The following is a 10,052-nucleotide window of genomic DNA, read 5'->3' as shown; positions in this document are numbered from 1 at the left end:
AGTCACCTTCATCAATTAAACATTAAAAATCTCCACTTGTTGACAGGCGTCGCCATGGCAGCCGGTGACCGTGACATGTGACGCCCGCAGGCCAAGCATGGCTTAACCCCTTCCCTGCCAGCAGGCTCTACTGGTCTCAAAGTGCAGGGCGAGGCGGCCAATTAAATCTCACATGGCATTGTTCTGGGGGGGGGGGGGGGATACTTTGGAACCCTGACAGAAGATCAGCAGCTCCCGGGATCTGTGATCAGAATTTGTATTGCTGAGTCAATCGTTCGTTTAGGAGAATCGGCGTGAATATTTAGCGACGCGGCCAGGAAGACGTTGCGACCGGAAAAAATTGAGGTGCAGGGTTGGAATTAATGGCTAAACAATGAATAAAGGAATATGGAGCGGCGCTTTATCAATAATAAATAGTGAAATAATAGTAATAAACAATATTTAGAGTTAAACAAAAGTAAATTCCCCTAAATAAGGGTTTGGGACTTTAAAGGCACTTAAAATACATACAGAAAAAATATATTTTATATAAAATTTGTACATTTTATTAACACGTGATTAAAAGACAATAGGAGGTACAAAAAGAATATTTTTACAGCAAACAATTGATCAAATTGTATCAATCAGGTGGGCAGGAGGGGAGGTTGCCCTGGGCACTGTTATCATGTGAAGTTCAGGGGCACCACAATGAATTTGGGGGGGGGGGAGTAGATTTGTGTTGAGAGGGGAAATTTGGGGAGCAGCAGGAGGTAAGAATTGCTCTAGGAGGGGAGATTTGGGGAGATGAGGTAGGAGTGGTGATTTGGGGGGGGGGGGGGGGATTTGTGTTGAGAGAGGAGATGGGGGAAGAGGATTCGTGTTAGGATGGGGGATTTGGGGGTTTGAGCTAGAAGAGATAATATGGTGGGGGGGAATTTGTGCTAGGAGGGATTTTTTTATTTTTATTTTGGAGGGGTATTTGTGCTAGGATTTTGGGGGGGGGGGCTTGAGATTGTGCTAGGGCGGGGGAGGAGAATTTGTGCTAGGAGAGGGGATTTGTGGGGGGGGGGTAGATTTGTGTTGAGAGGGGAAATTTGGGGAGCAGAAGGAGGTAAGAATTGTTCTAGGAGGGGAGATTTGGGGAGATGAGGTAGGAGTGGTGATTGGGGGGGGGATTTGTGTTGAGAGAGGAGATGGGGGGAAGAGGATTTGTGTTAGGATGGGGGATTTGGGGGTTTGAGCTAGAAGAGATAATATGGTGGGGGGGAATTTGTGCTAGGAGGGAATTTTTTATTTTTATTTTGGAGGGGTATTTGTGTTAGTAGGGATGATTGGGGGGCATTTGTGCTAGGATTTTGGGGGGGGGGGGGTGGTATCGTCCTAGGGTGAGGGATTGGGGGAGGAGAATTTGTGCTAGGAGGGGGGATTTGGAGTGGGGAGGATTTTTTTCTGCTTAGCAGGGAAATTTGAGGGGTAGAGGATTTGTGCCAGGAAGGAGGAATTTTTTTTTTTGGGGGGGGGGGGGTGATTTTTGCTGACACATAATGCTCATAAATCTTGGGGGAGGGGCACAATTTGGCAAATTTGCCCTGGGCTCCAGATGACCTTGTCCCAGCACTGGCGTCAATACACAAGAAGGTGATAGTGTAATGTAGCATTACAATACCCAACGCGTTTCAAAGCTATTTATGCTTCTTCTTCAGGGGTATACATTGTTGCTACGTTCGGTCTCTAAAACAAAACAGTACAGTAATAATATATATAATTCAACATTGATGCAATAGGATCCATATAATCAATAGTCAATAACTTACATCACCTGTGTTAACCACTTTAAGACCGGAAGGATGTACCCCCATTAATGACCAGGCCCTATTTTGCGATTCGGCACTGCGTTACTTTAACTGACAATTGCGCGGTCGTGCGACGCTGTACCCAAATAAAATTGATGTCTTTTTTTTCCCACAAATAGAGATTTCGTTTGGTGGTATTTGATCACCTCTGCGATTTTTATTTTTTTCGCTATATACAAAATAATAGCGACAATTCTGAAAAAAAAAATAACAATAATTTTCACATTTTAGGCCAATTTATTTTCTGCTACATATTTTTGGTAAAAAAAAATCGCAATAAGTGTATTTTGATTGGTTTGCGCAAAAAGTTATTGTGTCTACAAACTATGGGAAAGATTTTCCATTTTTATTGTTTTTTTTACTAGTAATGGCGGCAATCTGCGATTTTTAGCGGGACTGCGACATTGCGGCGGACAGATTGGACGCCTAACTGACATAATTGCTCTCTGAGAACCGAGTGGTGTTTGATCGCTCGGTTTTCAGTGAGTCGGCAGGGGGGGGGACAGATGATGATAGGTTATTATGATTCTACAAAAATAAAAAATAGAATTTTTGTAAGAAGTTACCGTAAAATTCTTTTCTCTGAGTCCTCTGACAGTCGCAGCCCATCCATATGATCTTCACGTGATTGATGTAAGCCACAGCCCTGGCACTGTCCATTTGAACTCGAACGGGGCGACTCTGCAACCAAGTCGCCCAATGAAGCAGGCAGAGTTTGATTGACAATAGTGTAGAAACATATGGATGGGCTGCGACTGTCAGAGGATGCCCACATGGAAGAAAAATATATTTAAAATATATTTTAAAAAAAACATTTTTTATTTTTCCCAAATATATTGGAAATATATTTGAAATGCTACAATTTTGGCCATATTCAATATATTTCTAAATTTTTTTTCCATAAATATATTGGAAATATATTTTTCTTCCATATGGACGTAAGAGAAAAAAAAAAACAATTCCCATACTTCTCTTTTAAAGAGCATTTCTTGAGAACAAGTTAAAATAAATGAAAGGTGACATGATTGTGTACACCAGGGGTGCCCACATTTTTGAAGAGCGAAGGCCACTTATGCGATTTTTGGTACGGGCCACAATGAGCTCTACTCTATGGGTTCCTCCAATCCGATCCACCCAGAAGGAAGAGGAAGGATCCCCCTCTGTGGGTGTACATCTGCCGCTCCATAGAGGTGAAAGGAGAGTCCAATCAGGTCTGCCTGACAAATGGACAGGGGAAATCAATTGGACCAATTGCATGAAAGGGGCCTAAGGCTGCTTTCACACAGATGTGCTGCGGATTACCCGCACTGGGGGTGCAGCGCAGTGCACCTACGGCTTTCCAGCTGGTTAGCTGCACTTTGCCATAGACTTCTACTAAATCCTGCAGGTGTGGTGCACTTTCTAAAAAGCCCACCAAACCCCCAGGTAATAACAGAAGTCTATGGCTCAGTGCAGGTAACCCGCAGCGGATCAGTTTGAAAGCAGCCCAGTAAGCACTGCAGAAGAGATATGCCTATATATACACTGGGATTCCATTCCATTGGAATCCCAGTGTATATATATATATATACTGTATATACATATATTTGTATATAGTGTATTGGGACTTCCATTCAGAAATCTCCCTTGCTGCATATATTGCTGGCTATTGCTGTCCCAGACGGAGTGCAATTAGTATCAATTAGCTGGCCCTATACAGGAAGGCATCAGCTTATGCGGCTCTGCATCCTCATGCAGCCGTGCTTCCTCTAGCGTCAGCTCCATTCAGAACACTGATGCTCTGGGATGGTGGGTCGAGAACCTGCAATCCGGGCTCACTGACCCGCCATCCCAGAGCAGGAGATCACAGGCCATTAGAGAGTTTAGTGGGCCACATGTGGGCCAGCAGTTGGGCACACCTGGTGTAAATCCTTGTGGTCTTTGTCTGTGTTCACAGATGTCTGACACAGATTGGACTCTGCTGCCAGGACAAGGAGGGGGCAGATGGGGCACGTACCCCTGACTGACTCAGCAGCTGTATGTGGTGGGCGCGCTGAGAGCGCCGTCTCCCTGCCTCTCACTGTAAGCAGAGCGCTTTTCTTTGGCCAGAGTGCCCTGTGCTCCTCGCTGTCACTTGTAAAGACAGAAGGTGGAGGAGGAGGTGGTCAACGGGTGTCCCCATTGGCAATAGAGAGTTATAATCTGCCCAGCGGGCACACAGAACTTCAGAATAGGTAACAGAGAGGGACATGGCTTCTCGACCTTTTGGCTAAGATCAAGTGTAGTATCTGTTCCTATCAGTGATCCAATGGGGGCCTGATCTGACCTAGCTGCTGACCTGCTGGAGTGATGGGGACCTGGAAGGTTTGTATTGGCAGGAATTGAAACCAGAGCACCCATAGGTCAATGGGGCCAAGGAGTAAATTCTCCCCGAGAAAGGTGGAAGGGTCCATTACCTCCTGATTCGAACGATCTACCTTGTCTGGCCATGGGCTGGGAAGGCAGAGAGGTTCTGTTCCCTCTAGGAGTGGTCGCCCCAGAGGTGCTCTTAGTAAAACGTGGGTGGGGGACCTCACTGTGTGAACCGGCACACGGTCACAGCCCCAAACACTTTTTCTGCCCTACCCCTTTTAGGGCTGGGCCTTTTGGCCAAAGCCCAGGGCAATTTTTGTTACAGGCCTCAGGGTCCGGCCAGTGCACCATGCATGGCCACTTATTTATTTTCTCTCCCTCGTTTTGTCATCTTTACTTATGTGTGTGTTATTTTTCTCAATAAGATGGAGGGTGTGAGTTCTGGGTTTGCTCTGAAGTCTAAGGGGATGATGTGTGGCCCTTAGGCGCCTTCCTCCTCTGCTTTTGGGGGGGGGGGTCTATCTTCGGGAGAGCCCCTCGACCAAGTATTCAGGGTTGGCTTTGGCTGCCCCAGAAGAACGGGGTCTGGCAGGCCTTCTGGCTAGGCGGACCATGGAAACCTTTTGGCCCTGTCAGGAGCCTTACGCCCTGGGGGATCAGGCTGGAGGTCCTCCCCTCTTGGGGGGCAGGGGGTGGACAAAGCACACCCCTAAGTGTACTTTTTTCCTTGTGTTCACATGCAATTCTTTTTGTTCACTTACGGGTTTTTCATTCCAGGATTTGCACCACCGTGGATTAGAAAAAAATAAATCAGAAAAGCACATGGAATACCCATAACCAGTGGTGCAATATCGCTGAGGGTCAAACCAGTTTTTAAGGCTCAATGGCCCTGGTAAGGTAGCTCTTGTCACACAGAGTCACCCTAGCTGGATTATCCAGAAGAGAGAAGATAAGGAAGCATGAAGAGCATCAAATCACAAACAAGTCCAGAGAAACTTTAATTGATCATCAATTAATAAAAAAAATGTAAAAAAAAAAAACAGCCAAAGGGTTTCAGGGATCTAAACACTCCCACTTCATCAGGATTACAAGAATACAATATAAAAAACAAAAATACAGTGTATCAAGGAGTGATCCTGAACTCTGCACTCTGTACAAAGCACACTCCTAAACTCTGCACTCTGTACAAAGGACACTCCTGAACTCTGCACTATGTACAAAGCGCACTCCTGAACTCTGCACTATGTACAAAGCGCACTCCTGAACTCTGCACTCTGTACAAAGCGCACTCCTGAACTCTGCACTCTGTACATAGCGCACTCCTGAACTCTGCACTCTGTACAAAGGGCACTCCTAAACTCTGCACTCTGTACAAAGCGCACTCCTGAACTCTGCACTATGTACAAAGCGCACTCCTGAACTCTGCACTCTGTACATAGCGCACTCCTGAACTCTGCACTCTGTACGTAGTGTAATCCTGATCTCTGTATGTAGCTCTCTCCTGCATTCTGTATGTAGTGTAATCCTGAGCCCTGTATCCTGTACTTAGCTCTCTCCTGAACCCTACTCTCTGTAAGTAGTGTAATCCTGAACTCTGCGCTCTGTACGTAGTGTAATCCAGAACTCTGTACATAGAGCAATCTGGAACTCTGCACTCTGTACAAAGCGCACTCCTAAACTCTGCACTTTGTACAAAGCGCACTCCTAAACTCTGCACTTTGTACAAAGCGCACTCCTAAACTCTGCACTTTGTACAAAGGGCACTCCTGGACTCTGCACTCTGTACAAAGGGCACTCCTGAACTCTGCACTATGTACAAAGCGCACTCCTAAACTCTGCACTCTGTACAAAGCGCACTCCTAAACTCTGCACTCTGTACAAAGCGCACTCCTAAACTCTGCACTTTGTACAAAGCGCACTCCTAAACTCTGCACTTTGTACAAAGCGCACTCCTAAACTCTGCACTTTGTACAAAGGGCACTCCTGAACTCTGCACTCTGTACAAAGGGCACTCCTGAACTCTGCACTATGTACAAAGCGCACTCCTGAACTCTGCACTCTGTACATAGCGCACTCCTGAACTCTGCACTCTGTACGTAGTGTAATCCTGATCTCTGTATGTAGCTCTCTCCTGCATTCTGTATGTAGTGTAATCCTGAGCCCTGTATCCTGTACTTAGCTCTCTCCTGAACCCTACTCTCTGTAAGTAGTGTAATCCTGAACTCTGCGCTCTGTACGTAGTGTAATCCAGAACTCTGTACATAGAGCAATCTGGAACTCTGCACTCTGTACATAGGGCACTCCTGAACCCTGCACTCTGTACATAGGGCACTCCTGAACTCTGCTCTCTGTACATAGTGTAATCCTCAGCCCTGCATTCTGTACATAGCACACTCCTGAACCCTGCACTCTGTACATAGTGTAATCCTCAACCCTGCACTCTGTACATAGGGCACTCCTGAACTCTGCACTCTGTACATAGGGCACTCCTGAACCCTGCACTCTGTACATAGCGCACTCCTGAACCCTGCACTCTGTACATAGTGTAATTCTTAACCCTGAACTCTGTAGATAGCTCTCTCCTGAACTCTGCACTCTGTATGTAGTGTAATCGTGAAACCCTGCACTCTGTAGATAGCTCTCTCCTGAACCCTGCACTGAGCTACAACCCACCCTTTGAGGGCAACAACACTGCTGATGCGGTCTACCATGAAATTACGTTTGACACCCCTTCTATTGAAGAACTGGCCATTCCTATTCTACAGCCTGTCCAAGGCAATGGTCAGTAAATGTCAAATATCTCATTTTCTGTGTTTGGGCATGTACAGTACATTTATGTTTTTGAAATTTTTAGCAGCTCTTGAACTTTTTGCCTCAGTGCTCCTTCATCGGGAAATTCCTCGACGCCCACACTTGTACCTTTTCATGGTTACGGCGCTCCTTGGAAACCCAAAACCTTCTTAGATTTTCCAATGACTCATTATAAATTTGTAAACTGGTGGTGGACAATCGGAGTGGCGCTCCCCCCTGAATCAGATGCCCTTTAAACTCGATCAACGACAACGAACATCCCAACACGGCGCGATCATGTGAGACGCCGCTTAAATGGCCAAAACTATTAATAGAACCTGGATGAAAATTTTAAGGAAGGAAGTGCTCATTTCCTGCTGTGAGAAAGACATTTCTATGTGCCTTCCCCACGGTCGGGTTGTAGGGGGGGGGGGGGGGCGGTTCGTCTTTATTTTATTTCTGGAAAGAGTCTAAATATAACGAGTATCAAGGTAATGTGTTTGCGTAAACGGTGGGGCTCGTGGGTGAGGGAGAGAGAGGGTGTGCCCGGACTTTGTCCGATTACTACCATCCACAAGCATCCCGCTGTTATGTTCACTCCGAGGAGCCCAGACGTCACGGACTCCTCTCACACCAAGCCTCGTTACTCAATGCCGAGCTCCTCTTGTGTTGCACCTGGTCTCCCGGAACTTTTCTTCATTCCAAAACTCTAAATCTAAAGTTCATTTACAGCCAACATTTCTGCCTAGTCTTCAACATTGCAGGGAAAAATTAGAACCCGTGTCCATTGTTATTGATCCAAAAAGAGACCATCAAGAGCTCCAATTCACAAATAAGTCCAACGCCATTTTAACGTTCCTGATAGGATTGAAATGAACAGCCAACGCGTTTCCTGGGCCTGAACACTCCAAACTTCATCAGGGCTATGAGAACATAATTCATAAACAAAACAAACATAACGTGTCAAGGTGTGTTCTCTTTAGGACAGACAATCTCAACCAGGGTTCTATGTAACCATAGAGTTCCTCCAGAGGTTGTCTAGGGGTTCCTTGAGCTGTGGCTGGTTGAAGTCATTTGATGGTGCCTCTGGTGGTCTTTTGTAGGTTTCTGTAAGGGGTATTCTTCCCACTGACCACCAATGTAAGGGACATTCTTCCCACTGACCACCAATGTAAGGGACATTCTTCTCACTGACCACCAATGTAAGGGACATTCTTCCCAATTTTGTTTATTAAAAGTCTTGCAATCAATAAGCATAAAATCAATATACATAAATAAATATATACATATTTACATGAAAAGGGGGGAAAAAAATACATAGCAAATTCTGCTCTCAAATAAAGACTGCCTTTACAGCAAAAACAAAACTCACATCATGAAACACATCATTACCGGAAAAAATTATCTTAATAAGACTCACACCACCACACCAGACATCAAACCTGCGAGGTCAAGAAACAAAACCACTCCCATTATGCATGCAGCCCTTCTTCAAAAATGAACATATTAACTAACAAAAGCTAAGGGCGTGAAAAAAAATAGCATAGGAAAAAAGCTTTTCACCCAGAGATGGACAGTTCACCAAAAGCAGGTCTGATATTCCTCCACGCCCTTATCCAGACCGCTCGAGGCTCCCTGCCCTTCTCAAGACCCCGAATCTTCCCAACCTCACCAAGAATATCGTACACCACCACCTCGACAGGGAGGACTTTCTTCCGCAGGGTAATCTGGCACCGTGCATTCCACGTGAAGTAACGGACAACTATACTAACTAGAAAAAGTGTATTCAAATCAAAATCCCAGCGAGTCGGGAATGCCCCGTACACCCACTCCGCATAACTCATGCGATAGAGAAAGGGGATGCCTAGAGCCCTCCCCACCCTTTTATACACCTCTATGTTAAAGGGACACTGGAGCAAAAAGTGGTCCATAGACTCCACTTTACCAACACACTCCGCTCTAGGACAATCCCGATCATCCACAGGGCGATGCTTCAGGTTCCCTCTCACATAGAGCCTTCCATGGAAAGCGAGCCAGGCTTGATCCCTAAACTTCAAAGGGATTCTTCCTAAGTTAATTAAACGCAACCCCTCCCTCATTATGGGGCCTGGGCAATCCCTTAAAGTCAGCGACACACTGAAAGCAGAGCCCAAAATCCTCTTCTCCAGAAGCTTTCTGGGGAGGGACTTGATATCCCCCACTGTCACCTGCCACTGCCTAAGTATTTTCAGACACGGGGCAACATAAGCCGGAAGCTTGCCATGTCGGACTCTCAGACTTTTCACTGGCCCGCCATCTTCCCAGCATCGCAGAAAAGGCCTAAACCAAGATTGAAAAATACCCACCCATCCCGGCGGGGTCTCTGCTAACATATTACCAAGATTATACTTTAAAAAAAGCAGAGAAAAGAAAACTATAGGGTTGACCATTCCTAGACCACCCTCCCGCCTGGACAGGTAAGTTACATTGCGTTTGATCAGGTTCAGCCTATTTCCCCATAACAGTTGGAAAAAGCAGCTGTACACCCTTGCATAGAGAGATTCCGGCAAGATACAGACAAAGCTGACATATAAAAAGATTGGGATCAGGTAAGTTTTAATCAAGTCAACCCTTTCCCTCAAGGAAAGTTTCCATTTCTTCCAGCTTGCCACCTTGGCATTGGCATTCAACAACCTGCTTTCCCAATTTCGATGACCATAGTCACCAGGACCAAATTTGATGCCCAACACTTTAATTTCCTGCTGGGGCTCTGGGAAGGCATCCGGAAGTTCGAAGCTTTCACCCTCCTCACCCATCCAGAAAACTTCACTCTTTTCATGATTGATTTTAGAGCCAGAAGCCTCAGTGTACTGCTTTATCACAGAGACCACCTCCTGCGCCTCCTCCATCCCAGAGATAATAACAGACACATCATCGGCATAGGCCACGACCTTCAAAGGCGGCACACCAGCAATGCCCAAAGGCACCCCACACAACGATCCACTCTCTAACCTTCTTATGAAGGGGTCGATTGCGAATACATATAGCAGAGGGCTCAAAGGACACCCCTGGCGCACACCAGAGCCAACCTCAAAAGGCCGTCCAACCCAACCATTAACA

The sequence above is a fragment of the Pelophylax lessonae genome (assembly GCF_965119305.1).
Source record: "Pelophylax lessonae genome assembly, chromosome: 11".
NCBI classification, from domain to species: domain Eukaryota; kingdom Metazoa; phylum Chordata; class Amphibia; order Anura; family Ranidae; genus Pelophylax; species Pelophylax lessonae.
Note: the sequence above shows the minus strand (reverse complement) of the source record.